The following is an 18,290-nucleotide window of genomic DNA, read 5'->3' as shown; positions in this document are numbered from 1 at the left end:
TCCCAACACCTGGAGAACCTTTCTAACTTTGGCATTGTGATTATCCTTCGTATCTCCCATAATTAATATATCATCTTGAAAAAAAAATACATCACGCATCTTACAAAATAATTTATACATCAGCCTTTGAAACATAGCAGCCGCAGATGCCAACCCAAATGGCACCCTAACAAATTGATAACACCCAAACGGTATAATAAACGCGGTCAATCTACGGCTTTCAGGATGCAAAGAAATCTGGTGATACGCCGAAGTCAAATCAATTGTGGTAAACCATTCTTTACCTTTAGTAAGTGTTAACACTTCGCTGATCTTAGGTAATGGAAATTGATCTACCAAAATGTTTTTATTGAGGTCCCTAAGATCCACACACAATCTTAACTTGCCATTGGAACGTCTCGCTACAACCAAAGGCGAAATCCAATCAGATGATTACACCTGCTCAATAATACCTGCTTGCAATAACTTGTCTAATTCTCCAGACACTTCGGGGGTCATTCTGACCCTGGCGGCCGGTGACCGCCAGGGTCACCGACCACGGGAGCACCGCCAACAGGCTGGCGGTGCTCCCAAGGGCATTCTGACCGTGGCGGTTCAGCCGCGGTCAGAAAGGGTAATCCGGCGGTCTCCTGACGGTTTACCGCTTCCCCATTGAATCCTCCATGGCGGCGGAGCGCGCTCCGCCGCCATGGGGATTCAGACACCCCCTACCATCCTGTTCATGGCGGGAAACCCGCCATGAACAGGATGGCGGTAGGGGGTGCCGCGGGGCCCCTGGGGGCCCCACAAAGTATTTCAGTGTCTGCTTTGCAGACACTGAAATACGCGACGGGTGCAACTGCACCCGTCGCACCCCTGCAACTACGCCGGCTCAATTCTGAGCCGGCGTCCACGTTGCAGGGGCATTTCCGCTGGGCCGGCGGGCGCTCTTTTGGAGAGCGCCCGCCGGCCCAGCGGAAATGTTTGAATGGCCGCCGACCGCGGTGCGGTCATTTGTCGGCGGTACCTTGGCGGACGGCGGTCTGAATGACCCCCAATGTCTCTAATACTTATGGGAATATTCCTGGCCTTGTGGATTACCGGTACAGCGTTATCCTTAAGTATGATTTTGTGTTGGAATTTTTTTAACATGCCTATAGTTCCCGAAAATACTTGTGGAAACAAATCCCTAATAGTTGCATCACTCATCTCACCACCATGTATAATGGACACTGGTTCCGGGCTATTTGGATCTAGAACTATTCCCAGCGCCCCTTGATCCCACCAGCCTAAAACTGAAGGTCCAGTCTTAGAAACATACAATTTGCATTCTGCACTGCGATCTTTGAAAGAAAATAACAATTTCTTGTACCCTATCAACTGAATTGGCTCTCCAGTAAAACTTTTCGGAGAGATATCAGGACTGTCTAGAACCCCACTGATAACATGTTAAATTTTTTTTAACCAAACCAGTTCATTTACAATAGTATAAGGCGAACCAGAGTCAGCAGTGAAAGTGATCGTGACATCCCCAATAGAAATGTTGCATTTCGTTTTTTTCCACGGAAAATCCAGTGTCGAAGATTAGTGATCCTTTACATTGAGTACCCACATATTCCTGTCGTCACTGTCTGAGGAAGAAGCTGAGTCCGTTGCACTCTCTAAAAGTTTTATCGCCGAATCTTTTTTCCTCCTGCAAACTTTAACAAAATGACCACTAATGCCACAACCAGAACATTTTTGGTTCCTGGCAGGACAGTTTTTATCATTCGCATAATGACCCATCAAACCACATCTAAAACATGTAACATTCTTTTTAGTAAAACCCTTCTTGTTTTATTTTTTATTTTTACAGGTGTAGTCTTTCTTTGAAAACTTGTCAGACCCAGACTTCATCTCCCTAACATTGTTTACAAGAATGTCAGATCCAGAAAAAGTGTCATCATTTTTTTTACTTCCCAGTAGAACTGCTTTTGTACATCTTCCAGTCAGTTCTGCTTTTTTAACAACATCAATGACTTCCTGTAAAGACGATTCTCCTTTAGTCCATAAACAATCCTGCAATATGCCGATTTGCTGCATGCATAACAATCTGGTCCCTTATAAGTTCGTCGTGCAAGACACCAAACCTACATGTTAAAGCCAAATTCTTTAAGGCTGACACATATTCCTCAATGGTTTCTTCCTTCTCTTGCTTCCTATGGTAAAATTTGTAACGATCAATACCTACACAAACAGTAGGAGCATAGTATCTATCTAAATCTTCTAAAGCATGACAAAAAACATCACCATGCTCTCTATGTTTCTTTTCAATTCTATTGTATGTTTTCAGACCAAGCGGTCCCAGACAATGTAATAGAATTTTCTTCTTTTTATCAGCAGAAAAATTGTTTTCTTCATCACACGTAGAAATGTAATTTATAAAGTATTCCCGCCATTCTTGCCACTTTGTGGAAGTATCACCAGATCCAGGTATGAAAGGTTGAGGTGGTGGTAAATTCAAATTACTTGAAGCCATAAGTAATTATGTTATTCCACTTAAAAACAAGTATAAATTCAAAAAGCGAAGGTTGACAAATTAGTTGTCAGAGATTCTACACTGACATTGTAGCATAGTCTTATTTAAAATAACACAATGCGCTGTACCCAAACCGACATGCGTGAACATGCGTGAAACAGCGTGAAAATTGCGTTATTAAAGATACTTCGAAGACTCTAACTATTAATGTGCGGAGAGCCTCTCTAGATGACAGAGATGCTAACGAAATAGACTGACCTGGTTAGCGTCTCCGTCTCCTTGGAGACGCCAGCGAAATGGTGCTAATGTTCCTTTAACAAGGAAACGGCTTCCGTGCCCAGGAGACGCACATTGAGCATGCGCGTCTGTTGATTAGAGGACGCTCGCGCTGCCTTGCTCGCGCCGCTCCGCTCACCAAGGAACCACCCAAAAAAAATAACACACGGAGAAAAAAAAATCAAAAATAATAGTTACTGCAACATTCTCATCGACCACTCCCAAAGCAGCAGTAAAATTCAACAAGGCGGTGAGGAAACATCAAAACGCGTGGAAGCCGGGGCTGCGCAACTCGTCGCCAAATTTGTTGAGAATCTTCTTGGTTGAAATAAAGGAACTCCAGCAGCGTGTCACAGTAGGTAAATCCAATTTATTCCAATACAAAAAAAACCCCGGCCGCAGCACACAGACCGGTTACTTTCTCGCCTCCGGTCCGCTCTCCAACCGTCTCCTCTCTCCCCCCAACATTCCTTCCTAACATTCCCCTGTTCTCTGGCTCGCGCCTAACTAGCGCGAGCCCGACAACATGGGACTTCATAAAGATAAATCATAAACAATCATAAACGATACAACAATTATGCACTCTGTCCATAGTTTATACCCCAGTCTGTCTGCCCGACCAATTATCATAATATGTGTTAAGTTCTTAAGCCTTAAGAAAGCCCTTGGTGTTTGTGAAACAGGGGTGGTTGAGTCCTTCTCACGCCACCATAAGAATGTCCTGACAGACATAAATAAAGATTGCACACCAGGTGAACAAGCATCTTCTCTGATATGATCCTTTCATTATTTGAATTATGCTTTGACACCTTGGGTGATCAAGGTATCAAACAAACTTCACGCTGCTAACCCACTGGAAATTTAGTCTAACCTGCTCTATGAAAAAAAGGACACCCAACCACTTAGGACCTTATTTAGATTTGGGGAAGTGGGACATTCACCAAAGATGGTGGATTTTCCGATTGCTGCATTTACCAGTGACATTATGTACTTTTAACACGGAGGACGGGACATCACACACATTTTGGTGGATGTCATGCGGCTGCTTAATTTTAAATAAGAACCTTAGGCTCAAATTTAAGAAGGGCCTTGCGTCAACTATCACCACTTTGGCATCATTTTTTTACGGTAATGTGGTGATAGTGTGGCAAAAACGCCGTGCCATGTTTACAAAGTGGTGCAATTCATGCATTGTGCCACTTTGTAAACCATTGTGTCACATTAAGCCTACGCCAGGCATATGCAAGGGGGGGCGTTCCCCCATAAGGGGGTCCGCAGAAATGGTGCAGTGGAATCTATGAGATTGCACTTTGCCATTTTTAGCAGCATTTTTAATGCCTGCACAACGCAGGTCTTAAAAGGAGGCACACCATTACTTTTAATGGGCCTCCATGTACTTTACAGGATTAGCACCAACATTTTTGGCGCTAATCCTGAAAAGTATAACAATAGCATCGAAATTTATGAAGCTACTGTCCCTAACCTGCACCATGGTGCGCTGTTTGTTTAATAAGGCGCGCACATGGTGGTGTTAGGGGGGTGCAATGGGCCGCAAGAAAAGTAGCGCTTCATGACATGAAGCACCACTTTTTTTAAATCTAGGCCTTAGTCTTTCAAAAATGTAAATGGCTAATTTACAAGGGCTATCTGATTTTATTGCCCTGCTTTTTCATGGTTAGACCTGCGATCTCCACCCACCCATACCTGTCCCCTTCAATCCTCACTTCCTCTCACCTAAACTAAAAAAAATAGTACCTTGTCTCCTGTCACCCCATGTACTTTACTCTTCCTTCCCGCCTAAGTCATGCTCTGCTCTCCCTGAAGCAGATACTTGCGCATGCGCCATGCTAGCGGTCTCTGAGAGCCAGAGGATGTTGCAATTTGCACAAGGGATGGAAGCGCTTTCCCTTATGACATCACAGAAGTGGGAGACAGCTATTGTTTGACGTAGTAGCAGTGAATGGATTGTAAATCCAGTATTCATGCTTCTGGCTCTTTTCCACAGCCACACATAACCAACGCACTGTTGACACCTACCTAAATCCAGTTCCTTTGAAGGTCTCTCTCTCATCATTGGCCATCCTTTGCTGAAACAGGGCACCGAGTAACAGTGACAAATCCCTATGATTTTTACATCCACAGAGGAGTTTGGGGCATTTAAGAAATGTTGATCTGTTCTGGACAAATTGATTATTTTGAAAATGTTCACAGTCAGAAAAATTAAAATTGCTATGGCTTAGTGTCAACCTGTTAAAAACAGAGACAAGTACTGAATTGTTTGCCTTTGAACATTCTGGTGTTACATTAAATAGGGGGCTTGTTATGTAAGAAAGGGCGCTTGGTTTGTCTCAGTTGCATTAGTCTTGGAGAGTGAATCTACAAAGAGGTTCGATTCTGAAACAATAACACAGGAGTATTTGTTCTGTGACCGAAGATGCCAAAATTTGTAATAGTTCCCCTATAAGAGTGGCAGGCACCTCATCAGTAGAGGAATAAAACTCCTGCCCTCACTGAAGCTGGCTGCACATTGGACCAGGAGCATCCTTGTTCATAGGATGTGAAATGCCAGCGCTGTGGGCAGCAGCGCTGGTCGAGCTGGAATGCAGATAGTCAGGCATTTGGGCATCACACGGTCCCCCACATCTCTTGAAGAAAGGGGGTGCACAGTGAAGTACGGCACAGGCCTCACACTGACAGTGTGGAGTGATTAAAGTGCATGGCAATTCACTTAATCATTTTTGCCTTACTCTACACCAAGGGCTTAATTTATGGGGATTTCGTGTGGGGCAACGCAGCAAGTCAGCTTGATGCTCTGCCACTGCGCCAAAGTGAACGGGCAGTAATGCTTTGTATTTATGCAATACGGTGCATTCCTGTCCTTTCCCCCAGCGCTGATGCCATTTTGACAGCCTAGTGTCAATGCAGGTACCCTTGCACTACGGTGCTACGGAGACTGTGTTGTCAACAAGATTATTTTTGTGCATCAAGGGGCACCTTCCTGCACAAAAACAATCCTGAGAGGTGTTTTCCTCTTTTCTTGTGTGCTGCAAAATGCGAGGAAAAAAACAGGAGAAATAAAGTTATTTTTCCTCATTACGCCTCTCCTTGGGAGGTGAAAGGTTTTGGCACATTTCCAGGTTTACATGGTTTCGTAAATCTGGGGAAGCGTCACAATCCAGGGGTGTTGCGAGGAAACACCCACTGCAATACCCAGGGAAAGCCTCCCGAGAGCAGTGTAAGGCAACACAGCGATTTGCGTCGCCTTGCCTTACTCCAAAACTTTGAGCCCTTAAAATGCCATGCAAATATGATTTTATAGTTTGTGCCACTGGAGCGTCACAAAAACTGATGCTCGGGTAGCACAAGGGGCTCATAAATATGCCCTCAAGTAACTTGAGAAAAGAGTGCAAACAAGCCATCTTAGGCCAGATGTACAAAAGTTAGTGTTTGCTATTACCAAATAGCGAATTTTTGTGATTCGCTATTTGGTAATTGCAAACACATATGTACAGAAGTGTGTTTCACACTTTTTGAGTGTGACCAGTGGATCGCAAATAGAACTACCTCATTAATATTCATGATGTAGCTCGCAAATTGCGACCCATTGGGAATGGCAAAAATCACAGGGATGGTGGCCTGCTGGGGTCAGCAGACCACCATATCTGTGATTGCTCTTCAATAAAGCAATCTCTTTTATTTATTTTTTGCAGCCTGTTTTCCTGAAAGGAAAATGGGATTCATTTAAAAAATAAAAATGAAAAGTTTTATTTTTATTTTTTTATGAGTAGGCAGTGGTCCTTAAAAATAGTTTTACAACCATTCTCAAAGGGGAAGGGGTCCCCAAGGGACCCCTTCCCATTTGCAAATGGGTTGCCACCCACTTCAAATAGGTGGTGAAATGTGAATGTCTTGCAACTGCATTGTAGTCATTTCGTGCATCTGGCCCCTTATCTGCCCAATCCAAGGTCATCAGAAACAAACCAAGACATAATAAAAGGGTGACTGATACTGTTGTATCATATCAGATCCAAGACCATATCTCTGTCAGGAGTCACAAGCCTGGCCATGTTCCCACATAAGAGTATTTAGCTCTTCACTGGAAGTTGGGATGGTACAGGTGATGGCCTCGCAACAAACCCCACGTAATTAAGGGTTCCAAGTCCAAACGTCGCCCTCCTCCTCCTCCTTTTAACCCTTAATGTCAATTGAAGCCCTTTCTGAAGGATTTGTCTACAAAACTCAGGTATTCATGTTTTATTGGCTATACTCTCTCATATCTTTACTCTAAATACTTTGGTGGGTGTAATGTCACAATGAGAGCTACGACATGAGGGCGATAGGACCTCAGGGACTATGAAGTGTCCAGTGAGGGTCAAAGGCAGGAGGCAGAAAGGGAGGTATGGGAAGAAACAGTGACGAGATAAAGAGGTCAGGGACAAATGCATGTATGCGAGGACTGCAATAAATGACTACCAACCCCACTACTGTGAGTGGTGACTTATTGCAGATCTGACAACTGGTGACAAAGGTAAAATAACCTGGAGTACGCGAGGTCGGGAGCCCATCCCTGTAGCATTTGCCTATGGTGTGTGGCTCGCAGCGCGTCGCATCGTGGATGACTGCTGGCCATAGTGCAGAATCGGAAGCCCACCACGATCGCACTGAAGGCACTTTACACCAGGAAGAGGCACTGGGAGCTCACCCCAGCTGCCTCCACTTACTGCGATCTGTGGCAGCAGCTCATGGCTGGAGGTAAGAGGAGCCCTGGCTGTCCACAACCCCCGGCACAAACATTCTGCAAGTGTCATGGTAAATCCTGAGAGACTACAGCCTTCCCTAAAGGCCGTCTTGGAGTCTTGCAGCTCAGCCAAAGAGCGGTGAGAACCACAGGGTGGCCACTTTAAGGTCAGGCGCCCATACAAAACCCACAGAAGGACACTTTAGGGACATACGAACGTGTCCAGTCTCTGGCATTTGCAAGACTAGCACCACTGGAGCTGGTTACACTTCTAGTTTTCAGGCCCACTCTGACGCTGCCAGTGTGCCGCTGCAAACACTGCACTGCCCCCCAGGCCGTGAGCCTCCAGTGCAACCTGCTGCATGACATACCTCGCTCCTCAACTGGCTGACAAGCACGCCATGTCCACATCACCATACTCCAAGCGACGCATGTGCCACAACGCCAATGGGGCCAAATCTGTGGCACCCAGCTCTCCACCTCATGCCACGCGCAGACCTGCCGTATTGGGGTTTCATTTCTACATCCACCGGAACTGCTCGACCTCGTATCTGGAAGGGGCATGGGTCTCCGCTGGCAAGACTGGCTGGAAGATTTCAAAGACTTCATGAAAGGGTCACAAGTCAGTGACCCTGCGCAACAGCTCATTGCTCTACCTAACCTCAATGGAAAAGAGTTTGGTCAGTACAACAAGGAACTGATGGTAGACACTGTATCGTCTTATCAAGGTGCCCGCGAGGCACTTAACAGGAAATTTTTTCAAGAAAAGAACATCGACTATGAACGTTACAGCTTCAACCTAGTGTCCCAGGGGAAGGATGAATCCAAGGGGGAGTTCATCTCCCAACTAAAACGCCTAGCCCGATAATGCACTTTTGACTCGTTCACGACTGAAGATGCTGTTCGCCTGTGGATCATTGAGGAATGTCAATCTGAGTCCCTGTGGATACGCTGCTTAAAGAAATGCTACTCTTTGGATGAAATAGAAGCAATGACGAGAGTCAACGATCAAGCAGAGGAACACATAAAGAAAATGGAAGCAGGAAAGCTAGAGAAACGTGAAAAGGCTTCAAACCCGTCAGACGGAACAGCAGTCACCGGAAGACTCAGAAATCCACAAATTATCCCGGACAAACAGGGCATCATCACAGCACCAACAAACGGGGCCAAAGGAGGGAGTCCCAGTTGAAATGCTATCGCTGCAGCCAAAACTTTGCGCACACTGATCTGTGCCCAGAGTTAGGTCAGCAGTGTTGCCTCTGCGCAAAGGAAAACCACTTCAAAAAGGTGTGCCAGGCCTCACAGAAGCACATACAGCGGAAATCCCAGGAGCCCAGGTCGTGTCATCATGCGAAGGCTGTGCGTGACCGGCAGGACTGCTCCGCCAGCTGATTCAGATCAATTCTCTACTCACATGGCACATACAAATCGAGACGCTCTGAATCCTGTAAATCACAATCTCTCACACCAATCTCAGAAGACAGTGAGGAGTACATTTGCATGGTAGCCGACCACGACGGACTAAAGAAATACCCAAGGCTGCATCTCCAAATGGGAACACACTCTACCACATTTGTGCTAGATAGTGGTGCATCCCTCAACTACATCTTTGTCACAGAACAAAACAGGATAAACCCAAATTACACAAAGCGGCTGTGCAAGTCTACACGTGGATTTCCAAAGACTCTCTGCAATGTCTAGGGCAGTTTCAAACGCCTCTCACTCACAGAGACAGGACCATACAAGCACAGATTCATGCGATTGAAGGGCCCAAAGCAGACTGCTTCCTTGGTTTGCCCACTGCCACACGACTGTGGCTAGTGGAGATGCTATATCAAGTGGAGGATAAATCAGACATTGTACGCAAGTTTCCAAAACTATTCATGGGACTAGGAAAACTGGCTCATTTTCAAGTTCGCCTGCGCATAAATGAACAAATAACACCAGTGGCCCAGCATCATAGGAAGATACCCTTTCATCTCCAACAGGCGGTCAAGGACAAACTACAAGACCTCCTTAGGGCTGACATCATAGAGAGAACTGCGGGACCCAACTGTTGGGTGTCCCCAGTGGTGGTGGTGCTTAAACAAGGATCCAGTGGCAAATTGCGTCTATGTGTGGACACGAGAGCTCCAAACACCACCATTGAACGTGAAAGATATCTGGGACCTCACATCAGTGACATGATCACACTACTCAATGAGGCAAAAGTATTCTCTAAGCTGGATCTAAACAAGGTCTATCACCAGCTCAAACTCCATGAAAGTTCACGTTACATCACCACATTTTCAGCACATCAAGGGCTATTTCAAAACAAATGGCTCAGCTTCTGCATCTCATCGGCAGCTGAGATATTTAAAGAAGCGATGAGGAGAGTAATCCAACACATTTGCTATGACCTTAACTATAGCGACGACATCCTTATATTTGAAGCCATAGTCAAAGAACATGGCAAAGCCCTGGAACAGGCATGTCAGGCTCTTCTGGAAGCCAACCTGCTCCTTTACAAGGACAAGTGTGAATTTTGCGGGTCCACTCAGAAGTTCTATGGACATATCTTCTCAGGTGACAGATGAGGTTAGACCCTGAGAAAGTCATGGCCCTCACCAACACCCCTCATCCGCAAGGTGTGGGAGATATTCAGTTGTTTCTGAGAATGGCCAGCTACTGTGCCCGGTACATCAAGGACTAGACTATCATCAGCTACCCCTTCAGGGAGCTGACCAAAAAAAGTAAACCATTCCGGTGGTCGGCAAGATGTGATCAAGTATTCAATACAATCAAGGACACCACTGAATCAGCCAGCAATCTGACATGCTTCAATACCCGCAAGAAGACCAAAATCACTGTGTACGCCTGTCCAGTGGGACTTGGAGCCATCCTAGGTCAGTATGACAAAGAAGGCAATCAAAGACACATAGCAGCATATGCCAGCAGTAGCCTGACTGACACTGAGAGAGCATACTCGCAGCCGCAAAAAGAAAGTCTTGTCATTGTCTGGGTATGTGAGCACTTCCACATCTTCATATACGGAAAACTCTTCAGACGCATCATGGACAATCAGGCGTTGATAACCATAATCGAAAATCCCCGGGCCAAGATGCCTCCCAAAATCGAGCCATGGGGAATTCGACTGCAAAAATACAGCTACACCATCATACATAAACCCGGAAAAGCAGCAAACTCAGCATATTACATGTGACAGCACCCCAGAACATCCTCTATAACAAGACCATCACTAGCAGAGGAGTACATTCACTTTGTCATTGCTCAAGCAAGACCACTGGAGTCCCTCTTTAAGCCATCATTGAGGCCATTGCAGCGGACGCCACACTACAAAACATAATGCATACATATCAAAACAAATATTGGAACTCAAAGAACTAACCTCCTTTCAACATGTAAATGATGAACTGTCCATTGCCAAGGATGGTCTGGTCTACTGCTTAGAGAAAAAAGAATTATCATTCCGAACAATCTACATCAGGGGTGGTCAACTTAGCCCATTAGAGACAACAGGGCATAGTAGCCACCAAAAGAGACCTAGAGGAGCGTGTCTGGTTCCCCTCCCTTGAAATGATGGTCGAAGCTACACTAAAAGACTGTCCAGAGTGTCAACTGGTCAGCCGAGAAGAACTTCCCTCGCCGTTGCAAATGTCTGAACTACAGGACAAGTGGCAGCAGACTTCTTTGGCCCCCTACAGCCCGGCAAATACATCCTCATCATAATGGACGAATTCCCCATTCCTGATTGCACAGCAACTATCGTCCACCAGGGGAACCACCACTACACCGGTGCTAGACGAAGTCTTTGGAGCATGGGGAATCCCGGAAGTAGTCAAAACAGACAATGGCCCTCCATTCAACAGTCAAGAATTTGCTGAATTTGTCAGACACCTTAAGTTCAGACATTGAAAGATCACTCCCCTGTGGCCTTAGGCCATTGGGATGGTGGAAAGGTTCACACGCTCCACAGCACCACAAACAAATGCCTGCCACCCGGAGGTTAGGCCAGACTGTGCGCACCTGGGAGAATTCAGCTCGCCATATCCAACAAGCCACTGATCACGATGAGCTAGTGAAGATGGACAGAACCAAGAAAGCTAAAATGAAGGAATAGAATACGCATACAGGCATCGTAGGGGTAAGCCATCGACAGTCCAAGAAGGAGACTGGGTACTAGTCAGGCAAGAACAAAAGAGAAAATCGGTCAGTTAGTCACCCACTACAAGTAACAAACCGAAAAGGCACAATGGTCAGTGATGTCACTGAGGATGCTCCCATGTCAGTCACGAGATCGAGTCCACCCCTCTCCTCAGCAGCGGGGGAACCTATACCGCCCACCTCAGCAAGTTGGCCGGAGCGTGCACGTCGCAGGTCTGCAAGTCTCATAGAAGAAATATAATGGATGCCTTCCCAAAATAAGCTCATCTGTGCAAGGGAGGGAAATGTAATGTTGTGACAAGAGCTGTGACATGAGGGTGCTAGGACTTCGGGAACTAAAAAGTGCCCAGTGAGGGCCGGAGACAGGAAGAGGAAAAGGAGGTACAGGAAAGGACAGTGATGAGATAACGAGGTCAGGGACAGACGCATGTATGCGAGGTCTGCAGGAAAGGAATACCAACCCACTACCGTGTGTGGCGACTTCTTGCCGATCCAACAAGGGAGAATTGTTTTTGGGAAGCATGCGAGGCACAGAGAGACCCTTTTTTGCTGGTGCACAAAGATAAATACATTTGAGAAATACCCAAAAAGCATCTGTTGACCCCCAAGCTAGAGTAGTACACGTACCAATAGTGAATTTGGACTATGAGCGCATCCTGTGCAGTCATAAAACAATAAGGTGACATCAACAAACAATGTAATGATGTGTGCATGAAGATACATGGCGCTAATTTGGCTTGGGACAACCGATGATTACAAGAGCGTTATGTTGACTTGAGTGTTCTGTGGCGCAAAGTAGAAATGGAATACAAAGTACTGTTGAGTGGCAGTTTAGAAAGAAATAGATTTAAGGTAGAATTTGCGATGCATAAACAGTGAAAAAAACATGGAGCCCCAAGATTGATAGTAGGAGTACCATGAAAGAATGATGACACCGTCTCTTAACCTTTTGATTGTGATTATTGACAGCCTACTGAAATGTTCTTGCTACCAGCTTTATCATTACAATAATTTCATTAAACTTTTGTTTATGTTTATGTAGTTTGCTTGTTATTTTAGGTTATTATGGTAGTGTATTGTGCTTTGGTGATTGGTCTTAAGATGGGTGCTGCATGAATGGCTCAGCACCCATTATTCCCTTCAGAGGTTGGAGAACATTGTCTTCTTTTGAAGCAGTGGAAGTAGGAATTTGACCCTCATCCCATAACGATGGTAGGGGAAAATGTTTCTACACGGAGGAAACAAAACTTGCTGTTACATGGGGCCTGATTAAGATATTGACGAATGGGTTACTCCATCTCAACAATGATGGATACTGTGGTAACAAGGAACGTCCACGGCGTTAGTAAGAAATATTTTATTCAAAACAAAGCCAGCATGGAGTAGAATCACCACATCCACTGCCCTCCTTCCTCTTCTCACTAACTCTCCCCAGCCCCATGCCAACATTCCTTGATGCCACTATGACCTCATGCATGTTGTCAGAAGGCCGGCATTATAACATATCACTTTTCTTTCCTTAATACAAATTCGAACAAAAGCTAAAAAATACTTACCACAGTTCCATGCTTACAACAGTTTTATACATTCTTTACTATCCCTTTTCCTTTCTCAAAACAAACTCGAACAAAACCTAAGAATACTTAGAATATAGATAAGAATACTTAACACAGTTCCAAGCTTACAACAGTATTAAATTCTGGGGCAAAAATTACATGCTTTACTTCCATACATAATCTTGAAACTTAACTGGCAACCTACTATTTCTGTGTGCCCGAGTCTCTTTTCCCATAACCTCATCTCTTCCTGCTACCCCTCCCAATCCTTCATTTGCCACCCCTATGTTTCTATGACAACATGGGACATCTTTGTCATCCCTCATCATGAAACCCTGCAACTGTGTGGGTGTGGAGGAACCACTCCAGACTGCGTTATAGGTTTAAAATGAAGAATTTTTTATTGAAGTTATGGTATATAGTGGAATTCAGGTAGGTTTATTTCAGTCTTTGCGAAGCTGGGCTTTAATTGGTGGGATGTTCTTGAGGTCCGTTCCTTACTCATCTTTCTCTCTCTCTTGTTCACAGGACATTCCCCCGGGAAGCGCATGTGGAGAGAAAAAAAACAAGAGCTGTAAGTGATCTTTTAATGATATCTCTTTTCTTATACAATGTCGTTATGTTTCCTGTCTTTCTGTTTTTGACAATATTATATTACTCTCCTTATTTCAGGTTAGCCCATACTTGTCTTCTGTTTTCGTACTATTCTGATTCCTAATCTTTCTTGTCTTTCTGTTTTCCCTTAGTTTTCAACAAGTTCTGTGCTTGGGCTTCGGCGGGCCTTTTAATGGTAATGGTGGTCTACGGTGCCTGTCGGTACGTTTTCGTGTCTCTCCCTGCTCCTCGTTTGTTTTTCCCCTTTTCCCTTCCTGTTACCCTAGCGCTTGTGCCTTCCCGTTTCCTCGGTGATTGTCTATTCCCTCCTCCCCTTTTCCCTGTGTTACCCTTTTCACTCCACTCCTTTCTCTCTCTCTCTCTCATTTACAGTCACTCAGGGACGTAGTCCCACGCACCTGAATGGCCACGCTTCTCCTGGAGCGTGGCGGGATGCAGTATTTCGGCCTCCCGGTCGCCTGGAACAGGGTCTTCTCGGAATCGCCTCCCAGTTCCTCTTACGATACCCGGACAGTACCTTCGGTGCTGGTTCACAGTCGAGCTCTGCTCCTCGTCTCTCTCCTTTCCGCCTCTCAACGCTGAAAGTGCTGACTCTGGTATATTTGACTGGCTGGCGTCCCGCTGCTGCGGAACAATTGACCAATCACAGGCAGCATGACCAGGAAGCTTCGGAGCAACAGGGGCAGAGTCAGCACAAGTGATAGCCATGTGCGGGCGCGCAGGCTCTAGCCCGTCACATACACTCCCCCTAGGGAGCGGCCTGTCGAGACGCTCCAAAGCCAGATAATGGGAAAGGAAATCTGCTGCCACCATGTGTTTCCCAGGCAGATGTTGGATCCGAAAGGAGAATGACTGTAAGGAAAGGAACCAGCGGAGAACACGGGCATTAGTGTCCTTATGATGGGCAAGCCATGTGAGAGGCGCGTGATCAGGGTAAAAGTTCTGCCCGATAAGTAGTATCTGAGAGATTCAATTGCCCACTTAATCGCCAAACATTCCTTCTCTATAGCCGGATAATGACATTCCCGTGGTAGAAGCTTCCTGCTGATGTACAACACTGGGTGGAGGGAGTCACCAGCCTGCTGTTGGGATAACACTGCCCCAAGCCCTACGTCGGAGGCATCAGTCAATAACACGAAAGGTTTATCAAAATCAGGACAACACAGCACGGGTTCCGAAGTGAGAGCGGCCTTTAGTTGCTCAAAACTACGTAATGCAGGCATAGAGGGGGGACCAAGGGTGTCGGGACAGGAGTTTTTCAGTAGATTAGTAAGAGGTTCTGCAATGGTGGAGAAATGAGGGATAAATCGCCGATAATAGCCAATCAAACCCAGGAAAGCTCTAATATCTTTCTTCCTCTTGGGAAATTCCATTTTAGAAATGGCCTCTACTTTTTCCACCTGGGGACTAATTCTACCATTCCCCACAATATAGCCCAGGTACTTGATACTAGTCTTTCCGAGTTTACATTTGTCTGGATTGGCAGTTAAGTTGGCCTTTCGTAAAGCCTGCAATATGGTCCCTAGATATGTCATGTGCTCCTCCCAGGTCTTGCTGTATACAACAATGTCATCGAGATAGGCAGCAGCATATTGCTGAAAGGGACGTAGGATTTCGTCCATGAGCCTCTGGAAAGTGGCGGGGGCCCCATGGAGACCAAAAGGAAGGACAGTAAAGTGATATAAACCCGAGGGGGTGGCAAATACTGTTTTTTCTTTATCGTCCTTTCTTAAGGGTATCTGCCAATAACCCTTTGTGAGATCTGAGGTGGATAGGTATGTGGCTTGGCCTAATCTCTCAATCAGTTCGTCTATCCTAGGCATGGGATAAGCATCAAAATAGGTTAAGTTGTTGACACCCCTATAATCTACACAAAACCGTGTACTGCCATCGGGCTTGGGTACCAATACTACTGGCGAGCACCAGGGACTGGTTGACGGTTCTATGATACCCGCTGCCAACATAGTTTGGACCTCTTCTTCAATTATCTTTTGCTTTGCTTCAGGGATGCGGTATGGCCTCTGTCGTGAGACAGTATTTTGTTTCAAACGGATGGGGTGTTGGACTAGGGTAGTTCTACCCGGATATCTAGAGAAGACATCTTGATTGTGCTGTACTAACTGGGTTAGTTGATTGTGATACCCTTTTGTAAGATCAGGATTGATCCATGGGTTTACCTGGTTGGACCGATCCTGGGAAGTTATCTTGGGATATGAGATGTCGTCAGGAATCTCAGAGTTGATAAAGTGAACGGAGTTGTCTTCTGTGGGTTCTAGCCATTTCTTCAGTAAATTGATATGATATATCTGCTCCCTACCGCTCCCTTGGGGAATGGCCAGCTTATATGTGGTGGGGTTGATCTGAGCTATCACTTCAAACGGTCCCTGCCATTTGGCCAATAGCTTATTGTCAGAGCTAGGGAGCAAGACTAGAGCTTTGTCTCCTACTGATAAGGTGCGAACAGCACTCCGGATATCGTATCTTTGTTTCTGCTTATCTTGTGCTTCCTGTAAGGCCGTATGGGCTTCTTCCCATACTGTATGTAGATTGTCTCTTAACTCCCTGGTGTAGGTTAAGAGGTCTTTTACTTCCTCTTCTGTATCCTCCCACTGTTCAACTAACATGTCTAACAGGGTGTGTGGCTGTCGTCCGAATAACATTTCAAAAGGACTATGGCCCAATGACGCTTGTACATGTGCACGGATAGCATATAAAACTGTGAAGATGGCTTGGTACTCTATGTACTGTAGGAGATCCAGTACTGGAATGTGATGAGGTAGATGGGTTCTGAAATGGAATGGGTGAAGGAGTTGAGAGGTGGAAGGAAAAAGGAGACGGAAGGAGCTGTGCTGGAGATGCTGTATATTACTTATGAAATAAAGAAGTGAAATGAAACTAAATTGAGAGATTCATCTTTACATTGGCGACGAGGAGCCGTGCAGGAGACGGATTGAGTTGAACATCTCCACTCCTGGAAGCAAATACAGCTCGAAAAATCATATATTCAACAGAGAGGAAAAGATACAAAAGGAGAAAAAGGAGAAAAGAAAAACCCACAAAAGAACTTAAATCTAATTTAGAACTGGTGAGCACAATTATTATTATTATCCAAACATCGCAATTTCAAATCAGTTAAGTTACTCCTTAATACCGTAAATACGTATGTGAAGATATATATATATATTTTTTTTAATCGACTCCGTGGACAAGCTCAATCGCATGATAACATTCCTCAAGAAAACGACAATAATCTTTATTTTATCTTAGCGCAAATCAGACTGCCGGTTTGTAACGAACTGTGTGTAATTTTAAAAGAAAACAAGCAGACGCGCGAGGTGTATGCGCGTGATACACTTAGCCCTTTGAAGAGACTCTGCCGCAAGCAGAACGCGTGAGGTGTATGCCGCGAGCAGAACGTATTTCTAGACACGAGCAAGCAATTTCCATTACGGCAGTTCATGCCGTGGGTGGAACATTACCCGGCTTTCTGCCATTAGCGGGGAATTAACGCGGCAACTAAAATATAAATAATAATAATAAAAGGAAAACAAGAACCTGCATCGGCAATTCACGACGTACTCTGCTCCAGTCCTGCAAAAGCGAAGAAGGACTGGGTAAAGGTTAAGTAGTGAAAGGAAAGAAAGACTTTAAAAAAAAAAAAAGGAGCAGGAAAAGGCAATGTGAATGGAAAAATAGTGAAGAAGTACATGTATTAAAATGCATACTATATAACAAATTTTAAAGTGGAAATTTGATGAGAAGAAAACTGCATATGATATAAAAAAAAAAAGAAAAAAAAAAAAACATTGAGCTATGGGTGATCAAAGTATGTCCTCGCCACCACCCTTTTTAGCAACTCCTGGGGAACCACCTATTCCGTGGAAACAGTGGAAAAAGGTGTTCTCTACCTACTTACTGGCAATTGGAGGAGATCGCTACAGTCCTATCAGAAGACAGGCGATTCTTCTTCATCATTTGGGTATAGAAGGAAGAAGAATATATGAGGACCTACCTGAGGTTTCATTAGGTATGGGTGATGGACAACCCTCCAATCTGTTTGAGATGTCTTTGCAAATGCTAGATTTACAATTAACACCTAAGACTAATTTGGTTCTAGAGCGTCATAAATGTTTCTTGAGGATGCAGAATGCTGAAGAAGATATAGCATTGTATGTAGCAACCTTACGTGGACTTGCCCTGTCTTGCCGCTTCGAGCAGTTATCGGATTCCCTAATAAGAGATCAGATAGTATGGTGTGCTTATAATAAGAAAATAAGGGAGAAGTTACTAATGAAAGATCTTAATCTGGAGGAAGCGATTCAAGTTGCTAAAAGAATGGAGCACACAGCTGTATGGCTACTGGAAATGGATGATTCAAATAAGGAAGGAAAACAAAATGTTATCAGTGAGATAAAGAATAGGAGCAAATTCACAATTAGTGAAG

Source organism: Pleurodeles waltl, chromosome 3_2, assembly GCF_031143425.1.
Source record: "Pleurodeles waltl isolate 20211129_DDA chromosome 3_2, aPleWal1.hap1.20221129, whole genome shotgun sequence".
Lineage (NCBI taxonomy): Eukaryota > Metazoa > Chordata > Amphibia > Caudata > Salamandridae > Pleurodeles > Pleurodeles waltl.
The sequence above is the reverse complement of the archived record's forward strand: the minus strand, read 5'-3'. Positions refer to the sequence as shown.